At 35.6% G+C, this 19,000-nt stretch overlaps 1 long non-coding RNA gene across 1 annotated transcript in view; it reads left to right on the top strand.

Annotated features, from left to right (window-relative positions):
- The window catches only part of LOC135198421 (uncharacterized), a 185,134-nt gene extending 166,934 nt beyond the window's left edge, over positions 1-18,200 (top strand). The window contains exon 4 of the long non-coding RNA XR_010310804.1: positions 17,216-18,200. This is a non-coding gene — a long non-coding RNA (uncharacterized LOC135198421). The remainder of the gene's footprint in view (positions 1-17,215) is intronic.
- Positions 18,201-19,000: the final 800 nt, after the last annotated feature.

The raw sequence follows: 19,000 nt of genomic DNA, 5'->3' as shown, positions 1-19,000 counted from the left end.
CTCCTAATAATTGATTCATAGTGCAACTGCGAGGTCTTCCCAGTGTTACACCTTTCGAACCTTTTACTGTCAATTTTCGTTTCAGCGCTGAATGACCTCATAGCTCCTAGTGCTTGGCCTTTGGCCTAAACTCTATAATCAGATCAATTCAGGTTCATAGTGATCACGATCATGTTAGGTAGTTTAAGGTTTCCATCAGTCACAAGCACCGATAATATCAGGAGATGATATGGGACGTCTTGCACCATGTTGTTGTTACTGGTCTGTAGCGCGAGAACTGATAGACCGAAGAGTATCTGTAGGGGGATTAACCACCGAAGGGGCTCAAAGAATATCGATTTTGGGAAACTGCCTCTGATAAGTTCCGAGACGTAACATTTGGAGACGACTCGTATGCAAGTAGTAATGGAAATACCTGATGGGAAAATCAGTGTGAAATTAGAATCAAATCGGAATTTAGTACTTCGGCTGAGTTTGGAGTTTGATTTTGTGCCTTATTGTTATCGTTAGTAGGTATTACAATTCCATACTTTATTCTACGCCATCCATTTAATACGTAGACGAAAAGTTAAAACATTAACTTCTTAGACGTGTTAGTTCTTGTGCAAAGTCGATCATGGAATTGAAGATTAAGCTAAGGGCAAATTTAATAAAATACAAATGGGGAAGATGAACAATCTCGGTATAGGTAATGATCAGTGCTATACTTAATTTTGTAATATGAATAATATCCCAGATGTACACGTAGCGCGTACTAACGAGTAATTAGAATGTACTACCTACCTCTGCGCTTGAAACCACAGGTGTACGGAACACTCTGCAAAGCCTGTGTTTCTTTTCTGCAGAAAACTCCTTTTCCTCTGAAAGGGATCGCTGTCAAAGAAAAACCTTACCGTAATCATTGTAACACGTACTATCAGAGACATGAATGAATGATGCAATGCAACAATGGGCATTGTTTCTAATAATTGCCTTATTGCTTTTATTCTAAGAGAATGCCGTGATTTCCTTTTTCCGATTGTAATAGACATCGTTTGTGGCGATGTTAATTATCATTGACTTTTTATCATCTGTCCTAAAGGGAGCTTGCCAGGTAAAGCTGAGGTCATTATGATTATAAATAGATCACCGGAATTAGTTTGGGAAGAGAAAAAGACAGCTCATTAATGAAAACCACAAAGTAAAAGTGATGATTGGGAGTGAGATGAAATGCATTCTCTCTCTCTCTCTCTATCTCTCTCTCTCCCTGAACATGAATGTATCGTTTATGTATGAAGAAGGAGGGAGATACGATGGAATGCTTATTAGAGCTTTGATAGCTTTAACTACAGAATAGACTGGGTTACGCAATTTTTATCCGTCGTTAAGATAACGAAATCGACTTGGAGGAAATTAAGCTCCATTGACTGTCCTTGCGGTTTCCATCAGCGATCTCGATCCTGATGCGGTTGATTATCGACATCCGCATATCTAGAAGGGTCTTGGCCTTTTAGGGTTATAGTTGATAATATTTTAATCCCAATTGTTATCAAAGATGTTAATGGAGACTCACTGTAATGCGAATAAAAGGGTGCTTGGTATTTCATTTTCAGATTTTCCAGTGGGTTTTCTGTTCATTTAATATATATACGTATAATACATACATACGTACATACATATATATATATATATATATATATATATATATATATATATATATATATTATTATATATATATATATGTGTGTGTGTGTGTATACTATATATATATATCTATATTATCTCTATATAGATATATATATATACTATATATGTATATTATAATAAGATATATTTATATATAGAAATAATGTGTGTATTTTATATATATATATATATATATATATATATATATATGTTAAAATAATTATATATTGTTGGGTTAAACAGAATTCCATCCAATAAAAGAGCCCTAAAACGCCGAAATGTAGTGAGTAAATACATTTCAGACCAGTTGTCCCTCTGAAATATAGTATTTGCTTTGTACATTATGTACATTTTGGCATTTTTATGGGCTCCATTATAATTATAGATAAATATATATGTATATATAATAATATCTATATATATATATATATAACATACATACATATATAAAATTATATTTATACATGAATATCTTGATCACGATGCTATGTATAAATAAAAGTAATGCCAGGGAATAAAATGAAAAACGAGAACTGCCTGAGATCTTTCGGTCTTAACGACCCCTTCACTAAGGGCAAGACTTGAGGGTCGTTAAAACCGAAAGATCTCAGGCAGTTCTCGTTTTTTTATTTTCCTCCGTGGCATTACCTTTTTTATATGTATACATATGTGTGTGTATAAAAAATAAAACGGAAAACCTAGAAATAAAAGCTCAGGTAGCCTTGAAATTACATTACAGCAAATCTTTTCGTATAACTTTGCAATGTTTAGGATTAGAACAGGAACTAAAACTCTGGGAAAATAAAAGGAAGGAAGGTTGAGCACGCTTAAAATGGCCATCATCTCTATGGTGTTTTGCGTGTTTGACTATTGCGTCTATAGTCTTATTTGCGTCAGATATATCAAGTGCCAAAAGTTATTGGACTTAATCAGCTTAGTGATCATGCAACCAAATTTAGGTCTGCGTCACAGTCTTTGCCTGACCTTCTGGTCTTTTTCTTTGAGTTGTCTTTCATAGGAGTTCACTTGGACTTATTTTTTTTATATATATATTCTATGTTTCCAATTTATTTACTGTTTCTGTATTTTTATTTGTTCTAGACATTCTTGCAATATATGTAAAATATGATTTAGTTTCTTTTGTGCTAAATACCTTATTGTTCTGTATTATTTCCAAACTATCGGCGTTGACAGTTTTATTTTTAGTATACGATTTTTTTTTGCTTCCTTTTTTTCCTCAAATGAGTATTATACTCCACGGAAACTTGCTTTGTAAATTCACCGACTTTCGGTTGGTTCCACCAAAATTTACTCCTAAAATGAGGGAGAAGAATGTGGCTTGAAACTGCTCACCGACTATGTCGAGTTGCTCAGACTGTGTTGCTGACTAGGAACTACTTTCTCATCAGCAAATTGTAATAAAACTAACCGATTGGAAACGTTTGTCAAAATACTTACCAATTAAGTATAGAGATAAAGTGAAATGGTGTTGCCCGAGTTATCTTCATTGTCATGACCTCTAAAGTAAAAGTTCCTTTGTGGAAACCCGTCAAGCACTCCATCCCCCTTCGCGCAATATTATCTCATCCAGGAATTATATAAAATAACCGAATGCTTTCGGCTCTTTTTTGGGGGTTCATAATTTTTCTTTAGCCGTTATCAAACAAAAGGAGGAAATCATACAAATAATATTGACCAGAGAATACTTTGCAGCTATATTCTTCGGTTCATCTTTCTGGGTATCGTTTCCGACATTTTGCAGCTCCACACAGATGTGATTGTGAAATCAACCAGAAACACTAATTCTCTGTTTTTAAGTCAACTGATTTCGACTATGAATGAAATCGAACGGAGAAAACTGAACTTCAGCTTAGTTTTGGGATGCATTATATCTTTCACCAACGTACACATTAGAACTCCATTATGATTCTTTTTAGTAACCCGGTGAAATATAGAAAATCGTAGTGACGAGTGCAAATTCCGTAATTGTTGTGAAACTGGCGAACCGTATTTAGTATTGTTTCTTGAATATTTTCTACGTAAACAGTTTGAATTATAGTCAAGATGTCATTCCTCATTTTTTAGGAGTTTAGATCGTAAAGACAGTACGAAACTGATTTTCTTAATAGAAATAAAGCTAATATACTATAATTAAAAACCGAGCACTAAGCATTTTTGTTTAAATGGGAAGTATGAGCGAGTTCTACGAGGATTACTTGATATTATCAGGAGGGTAATCGTTAAGCGTCCCCGCTATCCTGTTTACTCTAATTGTCATCACAATCTTCTCTAAAAATGCTACTGCCTTCCTTGATTACACCTTCAGTTTGTCTACGTTATTTTTTGTACAGGGTAAATTGATTGTCTTTTGTGCGTTGTCATTTTGTCGGAACATAAAAATTTTTTCATTCAGTATAGAAATATTAATTACGGTTTCATATCTTGAGTTTCTTCAACAAGAAAAACCCGGATACAGTATATTTGATGTATAAAAGAAGGCATAAAAGAAGACGAAATGGGTGTGCCCAGTGAGGGCCAGTTGGCAAGAGTAACGTGAGAAATCGTAAACAGATGCTAAAAAAGACGCGTAAAATTATTTTGAGTAAATAAACGGAATCTCAGAAATACAAACCTGCGTATATTTTTAGCTTACAGTTTTGGCATTAGCAGATGGTGCCAGTATTTCGTAACGTTTTCCGTTGAATCTTGTTTTTTTCATTACCTCTGGGAATTCTTATAACCACCTGTAATGATAAATGGCATGATTTTTATCTGTGATAATTATGATAACAAGGTACCTTTTGACGTTCTCAAGTATAATTACTTAACTGATTCTTAGTTCAGTATTCCAAGGTTTAAAGTCTCTCTCTCTCTCTCTCTCTCTCTCTCTCTCTCTCTCTTCTCTCTCATTAGTGCACTCAAGCAAACAAATTCACTCCAGTCCATGAAAAGGAAAAATTTGATTGATGGCTACGAACCGTACTGCTGTGAATACCATTAACTTATCGAAGCATGTTAACAAAGGAGCATTATTACGACAACAGTTTTCAGAAAAAAGTAATAAAAGTGAATAGAAACTCATGTACTGATTTGCGTCTATAAATATTATACCAATTTCATTTCATAGATTATTCTGATTACACTTTTTTATGAATTCGATTGACGGTTAATGATGGATTCATTGCGAATTGATAACCGATGTATCGATGATCCTATCAGTGTAATTACTCAAACGGCAATAACCGGGTTTCAGTCTCCTCACAAATCAATAACCTGCTTTATCAAAACCTTTATTCCGTGTAATAATTAGCAAAGATTTTTTTTTTTAATCTGGGCAGAAATATTGTAATTTTAAATCCGACGCTTTAGAGAGGTCACTTGCCGTGGAGAGTTTTAATTGTTCGCTTTAACAGAACAGATAGCATTTGATATAGGTTCTTTTTTTTCATATATTTGTAAGAGTTATTGAATTAATTTAGAATATGATGTTTTTTCGTGAACCCAGTGTTCAGTCTGTTTAAAGGACGAAAGCCATCTAAAGGGCACACATCCTATTTGTCGCTTGTTAAACTGGAGTCAGAATGCGTACATAAATTTTAGTTTGTTTGATGAAAAACAATAATTTTTTTTCGGATTCCCTTTTTTGCGAAAAAATAAGATCACCAGATCGTGATGCCTGAAACAGCACTGAAAGGGGAATTCCTCTTTGTTGTCTTTGTTTCTGAACATCAAAGGCACGTTCATATTTAGTGTTTTTGTGCGAGTTCAATTATATACTGAGAAGAAAAATTAAATCCTAAATAAATTACTGCTCTCTCTCTCTCTCACTCTCTCTCTGTCTGAATGTTTAATTTTGCTGTTTAATATTTCAGAATGTGGTGGTCTGTATTCTTTACAAAATGAAAATACTTTCACTTCTCGCTAATTACAACAAATTTTCCTTTACGTTTATGCATCATTATTATCCCCTTGCTGTAAGCTATACTTCTTTCACATTAATTGCTTGCATTTCTTTCTTTGTGAAACAGCCTTATTATTCCCGTCATCAAAAATTCATAAAAGTTCAACAAAAGAACAGCAGCTGCAGCGGGAAAAGAAAGGGTGACGGCGTCAGTAAGAATATGAAATATTAACTTTCGGGGTTTTAGCGTAATGCAAGTGGCATTTAAAAAAAAAAATGTCTTGTCACATATGAAACCAAGAGATGCGCGTCATTGCTTTCGATGCATACTTTCTTCTAAATGCAGAGCAAAACATTTAATAATATATTATAATAAATTACAAATTTAACTTTTTTCTGCAGAGTCGGTCGCGTATGGCAGCAATAACTTCATGCAGCCCTTGCGCATGCGTGATTCATCGTGACATAAGCTCGCATGTCATTTAGTCCTGAATAAACCCGGTAGGTTCCCTTCACCAGGTTTCCTTCACCAAATGTTTATTGATAAAATGTATTGTATTGTATTGTGTTTTTACGTTGCATGGAACCAGTGGTTATTCAGCAACGGGACCAACGACTTTACATGACTTCCGAACCACGTCGAGAGTGAATTTCCATCACCAGAAATACACATCTCTCACACCTCAGTGGAATGCCCGAGAATCGAACTCGCGGTCACCGAGGTGGCAGGTTAAGACCATACCGATCACGTCACTGAGGCACTCATTAATAACATGTAGGCATGAGCTATTATTCTAGTTTTTGTTCCTTAGACCTGAAGCGGATCTATAAGAACTTCGAATCTAGAGAAGAAATATGTGATGTTGATGATAGTACTTTATATACCAATAAAAAATGTGTGGATTATAGACTGGGATATTAGATAGAGTACATTTTGAAGTAAGATGACACGTTACTTTCATTCACATTGAATAAGGAACCAGTTTCTTAGGAGAGGGGAAGGAGAGGAAGACGAAAGATTGATGACATTCATGAACGTTTACACGGACCTCCTACAGTGTCAGCCTGAAGTGCCCATCCGCCCCAGGGGTTCAACAAGCCTTTGATGTTCTCCTCGTCCCTTCCTCTTTTAGATGGGAAGGGGAAAAAATCAGCTTCTAGCCTCAGCATGTAAAAATGATGAGATGGGTCGAATATCAAATTCAGTGTTAAGTGATCTCGAACAAGTGCTTATCTTTGCTCAGGTGCTGGTTGAGCGTTCTTGCTTTAGACATTTGATGATTTAAAATTATTTTTTTTTTATTTTTTTTTTTTTTAACGTTCGATCTCTGATTTTTATTTTTATTAGTTGTCGGCGACATGTCACCATATTACTATTTCAGGCGAGGTAAATCACGAGTGACTGCATTTTCGCTTTGATCCTGCGCTATTTGGTAAAAGTTTAATTAATTCTTTTTTTCTATGAAAATTCTGCTTTTGAAATAACCTTTTCGAAGATTTAAAAATGCGTCATGATTTTTATATCACTGGAAGTTTTTTTTATCAGGTTTGTTGCCCATAAATATCTTGTTAATTAGGACACCATTTCAATTTTTTTTTTTTGCTATAATTAGACGTAAATTACATCGAAAACAAATTTTTTTTTCTATAGTGAGGTAGGGTGGATTTGATTTGCATCTGCTTAATTAAATGGGAATCGGTGGAATCTTTTGATTATTCAGGATATGACAATTAAAAGAAAAACCAGAGGTTGAATCGTAACAGAAAGTGGCTGAGCTTTGAAAGTTGAGTTAGAGAATAATATATACTGAAATCAGTGGCACTATTTGCAGACTACTAAAATGTGAAAAAAGTTATAATATTGTGAAAGTAAAGAAGCAAAATAGAGGGTGGGAAGTGAAATATATCAGGTGGCAGAGAGGTGGAAATTAAAAGGTAGACATCAGCTAGAAAGGTAAAATAAGAAGTTGAATAAAATGGCACACTATATATAAAAGAAATCTAAAGCCGTGGGTAATAAAGTAAAACAAACAATGGCAAAAGATTGTACTGTAGTGGTTGTATAAAGGTATACATTCAGAAACGGTCCATTCGTTAAGGAATTAAAATTTTATTCGAGGCATATTTATAACTTTCACATACATAGTTCTTAACCTTCCAAGTAGTTTTATTGAGGATTATATACCGGAGAGCATTCTGATAGCAAAGTTGCTCACGTGACCACCAGTAGAGGTCAGATACCTTCGGCCACGTGAAAATTCATAAACAACCAAACAACCACTGAGGTGACATCTGTCGCCTCACCTTAGCCTAAGAGATGCATTGGAACTTCCTGTATTTTTAATGAAAAATCAGATGAAACTAATGAAGTGACACAGTAGGAAACCTCCGTAATATTTTTTTTCTTTTATCTTTGCAGAGAGTATTGTTTTGGTATTTAATTTATTTTTGTGTAAACTATTATTCATTTCACTTAGTTTAGCTATTTCTTATTATTCATGACTGGGGAAGCAATTTTTAGCACCATAGTTTTTGTTATTATATGTTTCATTATCTGTACTGCACCTTTATATGTATGTACTCCTATTAACTAGCCCACAGGTATTATTTTTATATGTTGGATGAAATAGAAAGTAAATACTTCAAAGTTTCCGGCCTTTCAATTTTGCTGCCTGCAATTAAGTCGACCCACGAATAGTTTTAATTCGAATCCATGTTCCCAGCTAGAACATTAATTTGTAACGTGCCTCTCATAAAATTAATTCGTAGTTAATTAACTACGTTGAAAAGTAGTACTCGCCGTTTATGCGAGAAACTATTCAAGGCATAGTAAAAAGAAAAAATAATTCTAATGTATTACTCAAAGGTACGCATAAATCCCGTTTTCATTATATGAAAAATATTGAGATTAAACCACATTTCGGGATATTTATTTCTGAGATAGCTATGGGCACTCACTCCGCAAACACTTCTTTCAGTTATGTTTTGTAGATTGGTGGAATGTCAAATCGCTCTTCATGGTGTCAGTATTTTTTTTTTTGTAAAAGGATTTGTACCTATCTCTTATCTCCTTGGAAACTCCTTCTATCTCGATTTTTGGCATCAAAGGTCGTCTTAACTTTAGCGATTTTACTCTAAATACAAGCCACAAGCCTACTACGTACAGTAACCATGTTTTCCGTAGTCTCGATTTCTGTCTTTTCGCTTAGTCGCATATTTTGTGTATTTGGTTGTTATTTAATATCATTCAGTTACTGTGTATTTCATTTTCTCGTATTTTTTATTGCACCTTTTTTTCAATCTGCCTTGTGTTCCGCAAGTAAATATTTTATTCATATGTTGCTATTGGCGTTTTCAATCAACTTACGTGATTGTAAACAGTGAGCCAGGGTCTATCATCGTGAAATGAATACCCTCTCTAGCGTATTTAACTGTTTAACGTTGCCTTACTTAAGATAAAGTATAGTTACTTCCCAAATACAATGTTTCATTTTCCTTCTCTGGGGAGGCAGTAGAAGTGCTCAAAGGTTGCGCTTCTTTGCGCTCTGTTGTTTTCCTCACGTTACTCATTGTAGGCGTAGTCAACGTCGTGACGTCACTCACTGGCGCCTGGGCCCGGGGTCTGGCACTGGCAGTATCTCCAGGTTGGATCTGTTATCTCCCAGGTCACCGTTAATCTGCCACGAAGAACTATCAGCTATCGATAGTATTGACTCGGTTTGCAGGATCTTTGGTCCAGGGAAGGTTAGCAGATTTCTCCAAAAGCGACGTTGAATTGATTTTTTGGTAAATTGATTTGCTTTTTAATAGCTAAAAAGTGCAAGACCTAGGTAATGGGTGTTAACGTAAATTGGACATTTCGTTCTCTTGGAAACAAGCCAGTAGCCTAAACCCCAAAGCTTCTTCAGGTTAAAAGGTAAGGATAGTTGAACCATTAATGGATGTTTTATGCAGTGGAGTGCGTGCTGATCTGTTGATTCCTTATAATTGCACAGGAATTGGTCTAAGCCTATCATGCTGGACTGTTAGGCCTAAGTTAGTAAGGTGGAAGTGTTAGGCCAATTACGTAGGCAATAGTCATATTTTATGGATGGTGGAGGCGCAGGCAAACAACTTTCACTGGTAGCAAAGATATTGTAGAGCACGAATTTAAATGCGATTTTGCATTCATTACTGTTCGTGATTTGGCTGGTGGCACAGTAGCATATATATATATATATATTATATATATATATATATATCTATATATATATATATATATATATCGAACTGGATATTGGTACGGCAGCCGTATCCCTGATTGCATAGATATTGGTACGGCTGTGAATTGCGCGTGCGCGAACCTTTTGATTTACCGCCTCAGGGCTCAGGCATATCAGTGATAGCTCAGGCATATCAGTGAAAAAACAGATTTTTTCGGGTTTCAACAAGCTGAAAAAGGCAATAGACGTCTACGAAGTCAAACTTCCTTCCAGAAATTGTATATCCGCAGGTCACGAACGATCGAATCGGCCTTGAAAAGAGCTCCGAAAAGGAGATTCAGAGATTTGAAGCTTAGCTAGGTAGTGCAGCAGTCAGTAGTGTGTCCAATATGGTTAACATGCTGTTAATATAGATCTGATTTGGATGATTACTTAGGATTGATTAGGCCGTTTACCAGAGGATCGACTTTGGTAGTTTTTCTTTCTACCACGAATACAGCTGAGCACGATTTCTGTGTACTTCAAGTCTTCTTTGAATCTCCTCTAATGAGCTCTTTTCAGGACCGATTCGATCGTTCGTGACCTATGAATATACAATTTCTGTTAGTTTGACTCTTCGTAGACGTCGATTGCTTTTTTCAGCTCGCTGAAACCTGAAAACATCTGTATTATTACACGGTTCAGAGGAGATTCAAAGAAGATTTGAAGTACACAGATAGATTAGTTTAGTTTTATTTTTCATGTATATAGTCAAAATGTAAGTATGTTTAAGTATTATTTTATATTTTCATTTACTGTCAAAATGTTTTGGTGCTTTGGTGATGACAGTATGGTGCTTCACTTTGACATTTTGAATTGAACATGTTCAGCGAAACAATTCAGTTCGACTATCATTACTACTGTCGCTGATCTTCTAGTGCCGTACCTATAGCTCTTAGCAACAGTGTACAGCAACTGCTGCATGATTAGCAAACTGCCGTACCTACAGCAAGTCAATACCTCAATACGGCACCACTGACAGAATCTGACGTACCCCCAGTACACTATGTTATTTGTACGGCAGGAAGTCTGAAACTGACGCATGCGCAATTCACTGCCGTACCAATATCTATCGCATTCAGGGATACGGTTACCGTACCAATATCCTGTACCTATATATATATAGGTACAGGATATATATATATATATATATATATATATATATATATACACACACACACACACACACACACTAGGCCTACAGCACTGGACCCAGTTATAGCTGTCCAATATACCATACTACGTCAGGTAAAACTGGAGTCTTACTACCACGCGCCTCAGGTTCATCAACTACTACGTGCAATGTGGACGCCGTGTATAGTACCGGCTTTTTAGGGGTGAGTGTAAAACATTAACAGTAGGCCTAGATGGGTAACTCTCATAAACATAAAGCAAAATAAATAAAAGGCCGTACTAGATATTCGTGCCGTCGGCTGGTGGGAACCAGGCCTTGGTTATAATGATCTGTGTTATCCCACGCTGTAGCCCTGAAGTAAAGTAAGCTTTTGTAATAAGTCGTTTCAGTAGCCTAAAAAAAAAAAAAAAAATCACATACCTAGTGCATAGACTGCATCATATCATCAAAACCTACCTTGTCTTCACCAGAAATGTAGTTACCTATCCTCATTTGCAGATGTGTCCCTGTAAATCCTACTAATACACATATGCTATCTTAAATCTAATATACCATGTGCATCATAGGTGGGGTTCCAACTTTGTGATTCTTGAAAGGTCTTTGAAGATGCCCGGTACCCAAAGTAAGCATAGAACTTGGGAAGCTGGTGTTCCTCAATGCACATCGTAGTCGGGAAGTCCTATTGGTGGATAAATTTTCTGAAGACAGCCCTCCCCACATGGCCGTGCATAGGTGATGTTTGATGCAATTTCTAGAAACTGTTTGTTTTCACTGTGGTTCATAAAAAACATGACATTAGTCTCACATGCTGTCCAAGTGGGAGCCAAAATTTGATCAGTAAAAAATGCCCGGTAAAAAGCATGGAATTTTAATCAGTAGGGTTCTTATTGGCCACAGGCTTGTGACAAAATATCCACTATAAACATGAAATGACAATGTGAAGGAGGCAAGGTCCATTTGAGAAAGAAAAATGTTTAAATTGGCCATTTATAACGTGCAAGTCCAAATATAAAGAAAAATTCACACAGAATCGCTTCACCTTGACATATGCATCAGAGAATTTATTTAACAATTAACTTTATCCTTGGTGTAAAGAATATGTTGAAAATTATACTTTTAAAGTTAAGCTGTGGAATTTTCAGTTTATTAATGGAAAAACGGGACAATCATAGCCCAACAACTTTTAAAAATCCATTTAAAATTTTTCCTTTCGTGTCCAAAATCATTATGTGCCAGTCTAAATATAAAGAAAATAAACTCAGAATTGCCTCATCTTTGCATATGCATCAGACAATTTACTTTAATAACTTTTCCCTTGGTGTAAAGAATCAATGGAAACTTATGCTTTTAAACTTAAGCTATGGAATTTTCAGTTAATGGAAAAAGGGGACAGGCATAGCCCAACTTTTAAAAACCTTCCTATAATTTTTCCTTTCATGTCCAAAATCATAAGCCAGGCTAACTTGTTATACATTTTAGTACCTGATCCCACCAAACTAATGTAACCCTTAGGGCATTCTCAAATTATCACAGTTGTGCCATAGCCAAACCATTAACAAGAATATTTTAAAATAGAGAATTTACTAACCTGCCATTTCCTAAAATGTTATACAGTTAAGTACTTGATTGCACCAAAATAATGTACCCCATAGGGCAATCTCAAATTATCACAGTTGTTCCATAGCCAAACTATTCTCAGGCTTTTATTTCAGAGAACGGTACTAACCTGTCATTTCCAATGTTTGATTTATGTATGCTAGCCTAACTTTTGTGAGGCATGAGGTAACTTGACTTGTCCATAGTTGGTGGTGCTCAGCTTCACTGGGGTGTCATGTCATAACCATTTTTAGGGGAAAGCTTAGTCTTACTGATTCATAATAATTGTACAATTTTCTGTTGTTAAACTTTGAACTCCAGTTTCTGATTACCTTGCAGCATAATTATAATATTAACATTTCTCTTACCTTTTTAACTCCTCTTCATACATGCTCATTTTTGCAGCATTTGTTTTTGAAATGTACTTGCAGAATCTGAAATTTCTAATGGCTCTGAATATGGACACTAGGGACCATCCTTAAATTCTGGCAGTTTATGTACTATACTGCATGCACCATACAACAACAAAACGCTTTGGAAGAAAGTTTTCACATTTTCCTTTTTATTTGTGATGTTAAAAGTTATGATGTGATCAAAATTATTTTTCTTTTGATAATTGGAAAATCAAAACTTGTACCAAATTTCAAATTTAGGTTGGTCAGGTAACTAATTTCTCAAAGCAACACACTTGAGATGATTTACTGTTCTGTCTTTGTATCAATATAGTCTACCTTTTCTGCAACAGATTAGGCTCTATCTCAAGTAATGTTTGAAACTTAGAGAACTGTAAAGTTTTCAGGTATCCTTTTATGAGAAATAAATTGTAGGCAAGCGTCCCATATTTTGGGCCAGTAGAAGTAACAGAATTGAAAACATTGTTTTTGGGTGGATTTGTATTAACAGCCTATCACTTATAGCTCATTTGGAAATCGGTAATTCTTGCTTGTTATTTTATTTCAAAATTCAAGTGTTTACTTTGGGCTATATTGGAAGTTCAAAGGATAACACCATCTTGGTTGCTATTAGTCAACATAAAGTTTATTAATAGATATTGCTACATAATAAAGGATTCCCTAATTTAGCCAGGCTCTTGTAATACATCTTGGTTTTCCTTTCACTAACTGGAAGAAACTCTTAACGGTAAAGTCTTGCTCTATGCGAGCGTAAGTATATAAGGTTATGATGCCTGTAACTGAGGGTTGGGAGTATAGTAGGTTAAGATATTTCTTATGTAGAGAGGTCATATCAGTAAAAGAAAAGATTAGATTTTGGTAACCTGGTCATTGGTTAGGATATGGTGCATGTAGGCTATTTAAGTTTAACTATGGTACTTATTAGACTTCTGTATTTACCAATGGTGCATTTAGCTTAGGCTAAGCAATTTCGAACATTAATAGGTTCTATCCATTGAGATTAAATTTTAGCACCCCGTGCACTGGTGAGGCTGTGGTGCCCATAGGCTACGCTAATTTAAGAATATCTACAAGCAGTCTAAACATTAATTATGGATGTGTATGCAAATGTCAGCAATTCAGACCTGTAACTTGTGTTGTAAAGATATCATATTTGGGAAAAGTTGGGTTATGGTGCCCCGGTAGTTGATTAGGCTGTGGTGCCCCTAGGCTAGGCAAGTTTTAGAATATTTCTACCTAGTATAGCTTGCTGTTCTGCAGTAAAGCATTCTTCATGTAATGGTTAATTCTACTGCGCTTATGTCAGGCTTAAGTGACCTTGCAATAATTTGGGCTTGACAGATGTAATTGATTAATCCTATTGATCAGTGTGACAAGGGTACTGTACTGTTGCTGGAAATTAATAATGTTAGACTAGGCACATTTGTGATAAGATTGGCATGCACTTCAGAAGAAAAATAATTAAGTTGTTCATTTTCCCCTCTGAGTGGTCAACACATGACGGCACATTTTTTGAAAATGTTCTATTTTGTTGTCGTTAGGGTGTTAATAAATATTAACTCTATTAGTTTTGTGTATCTATGTTTGCGATATTAGTGCCCCTGGTTAATGACAGTAAATCAAAGAACAGTTTTTCTTTATCGTTTTCTGCATTTTATGTGGGGTGGATGTTTCTGACCAGATTTCTCCACATCATCCTTTACTTTCTCTAATGTAATGCCTGTTACTCCTCATATCTTCTGTTTTTGTCCTTTCACCTTTGCTTTGGCCACTTTTCCTCCCAACAATTTCATGATCATCACTCCTTGTCTTGTCGTAATTTGACCATACTTTTTCAATTGATCTTCCTTTATCTTTTCAGCTACTCTTTCTATCTTCCTAACTTGTCTCATTCGTAGTCCTTTCACTCTCTTTGAAGCTGCTCCACACTTCAATATTAAAATTTTAATCTCGCATCATAGCCTACCTTTTCTCTTGTGATTTTAATGTTACCCATGTCTGTCATGTGTTCACTCGATAAGAAAAGTGAAGATACAGTTTTCATTAGCTTTCATTCATCGAATTTCCTATTTGTTTTTACTGAAAAGACATAATATCGCTAAATTTACTCTAGAATATGAAAATACACTGCAAATTATATAAGTTAAAATTGCAAAACGAAACCGTTCAGATACTTAAAAACACGATATATGTCCGAAGTAATTGGAATTTCACAGATGGATTCGTTTGTAGAGATCTGGTAGATAGAATGCAAATTTATGATTGTAGTACTATGTATCACGACGACAATATTTACTCGTTTAACTTCATGAACGGGGTTTATTATTGCATCATCGTAAGTGGTGAATGCAATTATTTTAGTTTTTACAAACTCATGATTGTATTCCAAAGCGATTAAAGTTAGCTGACGTCAATGGCAGTCAATGTTGGACGGCTAAGGTAGGTTGACCAAATCTAGTTGCATCCGCAAGGGAGTTTTCTATGATGTGAGGAGGAACCTTAGAACTTAGAGCGGGAAAGCGCATGTATGTCACTGGATATATTGGCTTACATAACGGATATCACACTTTGATTACTTTGACGTTGACATGGATCGAGTGCTAGTGCCGTTTACAAAGCTACTGTCTTTAAACATGAATCTTTATCAAGGTTAAAGTAGTATTGTCAGCTCAAAGATTTTCTGGCTACATGCTCCCATTACAAAGCAGTTCGTAGTAGCCTACAGCCCTACACAACTGCATTTCTTTGCCGCGAGGCTGAAAGATCTCCGAACACATCAGCATTTTTTGCACGATATAAAACTTTAATTGCCTGTGCAATACATATTGAGTTATTTGTGGTAATAAATATTTTTTACTCAACACAGCTTTTTTCGTGAATGATTTGTGGATGAAACCCGATTTTCAAAAGGACAGACTATCAAGAGCAAGAATGACCGCAGTTTGGGTCTAAAATTGTCCATGTCTTTTTAATCTTTGAATGTTACGGCAACTGTCGAATGAAATCAAGATTAGGGTATGAATTTCTTAGAGAATTAACTTGGATATTATGATCCTTCAAATTTTATCTAGCATAGTGCAGCACGATCTTGGCAGTCTTATCACCCTATTTCCCAGGTATCTGCACCGATTCACCGCTCGTTCTTCTGCCTTTCCCCCGTCACAAGTCCGTCACCAATACTATAATTCTCTCTCTCTCTCTCTCTCTCTCTCTCTCTCTCTCTCTCTCTCTCTCTCTCCACTTCTAAAACATACTTTTAAAATATATATTACCACTCAATCTCCCAAAGAAAATATAATGAAATTAAGTAGTTATAAATAGACCTAAGCTTTCACGTAAGCAGATTTTGCTCTCTCTCTCTCTCTCCTCTCTCTCTCTCTCTCTCTCTCTCTCTCTCTCTCTCTTTCTCTCTCACTTTTAAAACACATTTAAAAAAATATTATCACACAATCTCTCAAAGTAAATATAATGAATTAAGTATCTCCATAGATAGGCCTATGCATGCGCGCGCGCTCTCTCTCTCCTTTTGAAACATTTGAAAAAATATTATCACTTAATCTCTCAAAGTAAATATAATAAATTAAGTATCTCTATCGTAGGCCTATGCTTGCGCGCGCTCTCTCTCTATCGTCATAATATTTCATTCTTTACTGTATTGTTCCTCACGATTTCCATAGGTACCGCCCAAATTTTAAAACTTTCTCTCATTGTTTAAGATCCGTCGTCAATTACGTATGAAATTTACGTCAGTTTAGTGTCAAACATCACTTCTAAATATGGTTTCACAGTAGGTTTTAAAAAAGGATGATCGATATTCTACCCTGAACTGACGTTACCAAACCAACATTAACGAATAATATAGAGCCTGTTTATTGGACCTCTACATAATCTTTATGGTGTAAAGTTAATGGAAATCGAGAAAGCAACAAACGCTATGATTTTGAAGCTGAAGCTCCGCCACCTTTCTAGAGTTGCCAGGTGTGGCATTATTGAGCAATATATGTCCGAAGATTTAAAAAAACTGTATCTTAACTTTCCTTGCCGAATGTACATCATGACTGGTCCAACTGTTTACCCCATCTCCAATCTTTAGACCAAATCTCCTGTCACAATCAACACTACATATATACCTTCTGACAGTGCATTCATTCTGCTTAAACTGCGAATGTGATTTTTGGAAATAATTAACTATCTATATGAAATATCGATCTCAAATATATGAATGTGTCCTTCAAAATTCAGTTATTCTGTCTTTATCATACAGGTCTTGACTCTGCTGTCCTCCGTGTCTTTTCTCGAAGCCTCTACAATGGTTTCTATAAAGTGTCGTCAACAAAACATACCACAAGGTAACTGATCTTCTGTTCCATAGGATATTACATCCAAGACCAAGGCGGGGAGGTAAGGGATCAAAGAGAGTCGTCCTTGGTATATTCGTCACTCATAGAAACTAGTCTGTCAGGCTCACACTGGCCCAAATCTGCTCTGAAGCTGCTTTATTCATAGTCCAAATTATTTATGCATACTTTTCATATACTTGATTTTCCTCTCGTGCACCTTCAAACATGGCATGGTCATTTTGCATTATGCTTTTTTTCCGGATGCCTTTTTTCCCATCAGTTCCCTGTATTTCCTGGGTCCCAATACGCATTTTGCTAAATTCTCTCCGTATTTTTATTTTTCCTAGTTCATGTGATCTTTTATAATTTCAAGACACAAGTCTGTGGTTTTTATGGCGATGAAATCACACTCCTTTTCCTCTAGGATGCGGTCACTTAAGGTTATTTAACACGCTGTTTCATTGACTTTGCGTTGAAATAAAAAGATCATTAGCTACTCTGAGCACCGTAAAGAAGCCATAAAGGTACACACTTGTACTTTCTGAAAAAAAAAAAACCTCCGTGGTTATCGCTGTATTCAATTTGTATATTTACTCCATTTTTATATATAAAGAACCGGTTTATGCCTCTGTTCACAGGAGCCTTTAAAACTTTTACGTGCTATTCGTACTGTTTCAGCTAATTATTGCTGAAATGCAGGCTACATTCACATTAAACTTTACGACCCCCTCCCCACCCCCCGCCCGTTGTGACCCCTTTTTAATTGACAGATGTTAGTTTTGGGGCTTGTATTTAGTCGAGTGGCTTCCAATTAGGGTGGTGAAATTTGTATACTACAGATAAAAGAAAATCAATGGAAATGGACTTGTTTTCTCTTACCAGCGTAATATGTGATATGACAATAATTAGAAATTACGTGTACACCAGTGAGCATCTGTAACTTTAAATATTGTAAGGAAGGTAAACTAACAGTTATATCAAAGATAGATAAACCAACAGGTCTATATTTGCATTTCTATGACGAGCTACAGACTTACGGGCTTAACATATGCTTGTGTGTACAACATCAAATCACAAATAGCGAGTAGCAATATTCACCAATACTTGTTTTATGACGTGTCAGTTGTGGCCAGTTAAAATGAAAGTAATGGAAATGAATAAAAAAGTTTATTACTACTGAAATTCCAATTCCCTTTCCCTGCTCTCGTTATATTTACTTCGTAGCCGATGTAATATTACTGTTAATGGGGCGTTGAATTGATGGTATGAAATAGTACGTGTGTTTCTAATAAAAAAAAAAAAGAAAAAAAAACTTTATTGCGAAGCATCACTCTCCGAGTATCATCAAAATAGAATCAAATGCGGATGGATTTTTTAAAACATTGTAACCATTTTGATTATTAGTTGAGTGATGGTATAAATAACGAATTTGATTTTTTTTTCTTGCCATAAAAGTTCATGGGGTAATTTCGTTGAAGTTTGTCGGACGGTATGTCTAAACAGGTTACTGTTGAATGGATAAAGAAATTCTAAGTTTTTGTTCAAGTGTATGTCTATTGAGTTCAGATTCTCTTGATAGTTTCATTTGTGTGTGTGTATGTGAGAGAGAAAGAAAGAGAGAGAGAGAGAGAGAGAGAGAGAGAGAGAGAGAGAGAGAGAGAGAGAGAGAGAGAGAGAGAGAGAGAGAGGGGTGGGGTGTTTATACTTGA

Source organism: Macrobrachium nipponense, chromosome 22 (genome assembly GCF_015104395.2).
Source record: "Macrobrachium nipponense isolate FS-2020 chromosome 22, ASM1510439v2, whole genome shotgun sequence".
Taxonomy (NCBI): domain Eukaryota; kingdom Metazoa; phylum Arthropoda; class Malacostraca; order Decapoda; family Palaemonidae; genus Macrobrachium; species Macrobrachium nipponense.
This window is presented reverse-complemented; position numbering and strand designations above follow the sequence as displayed.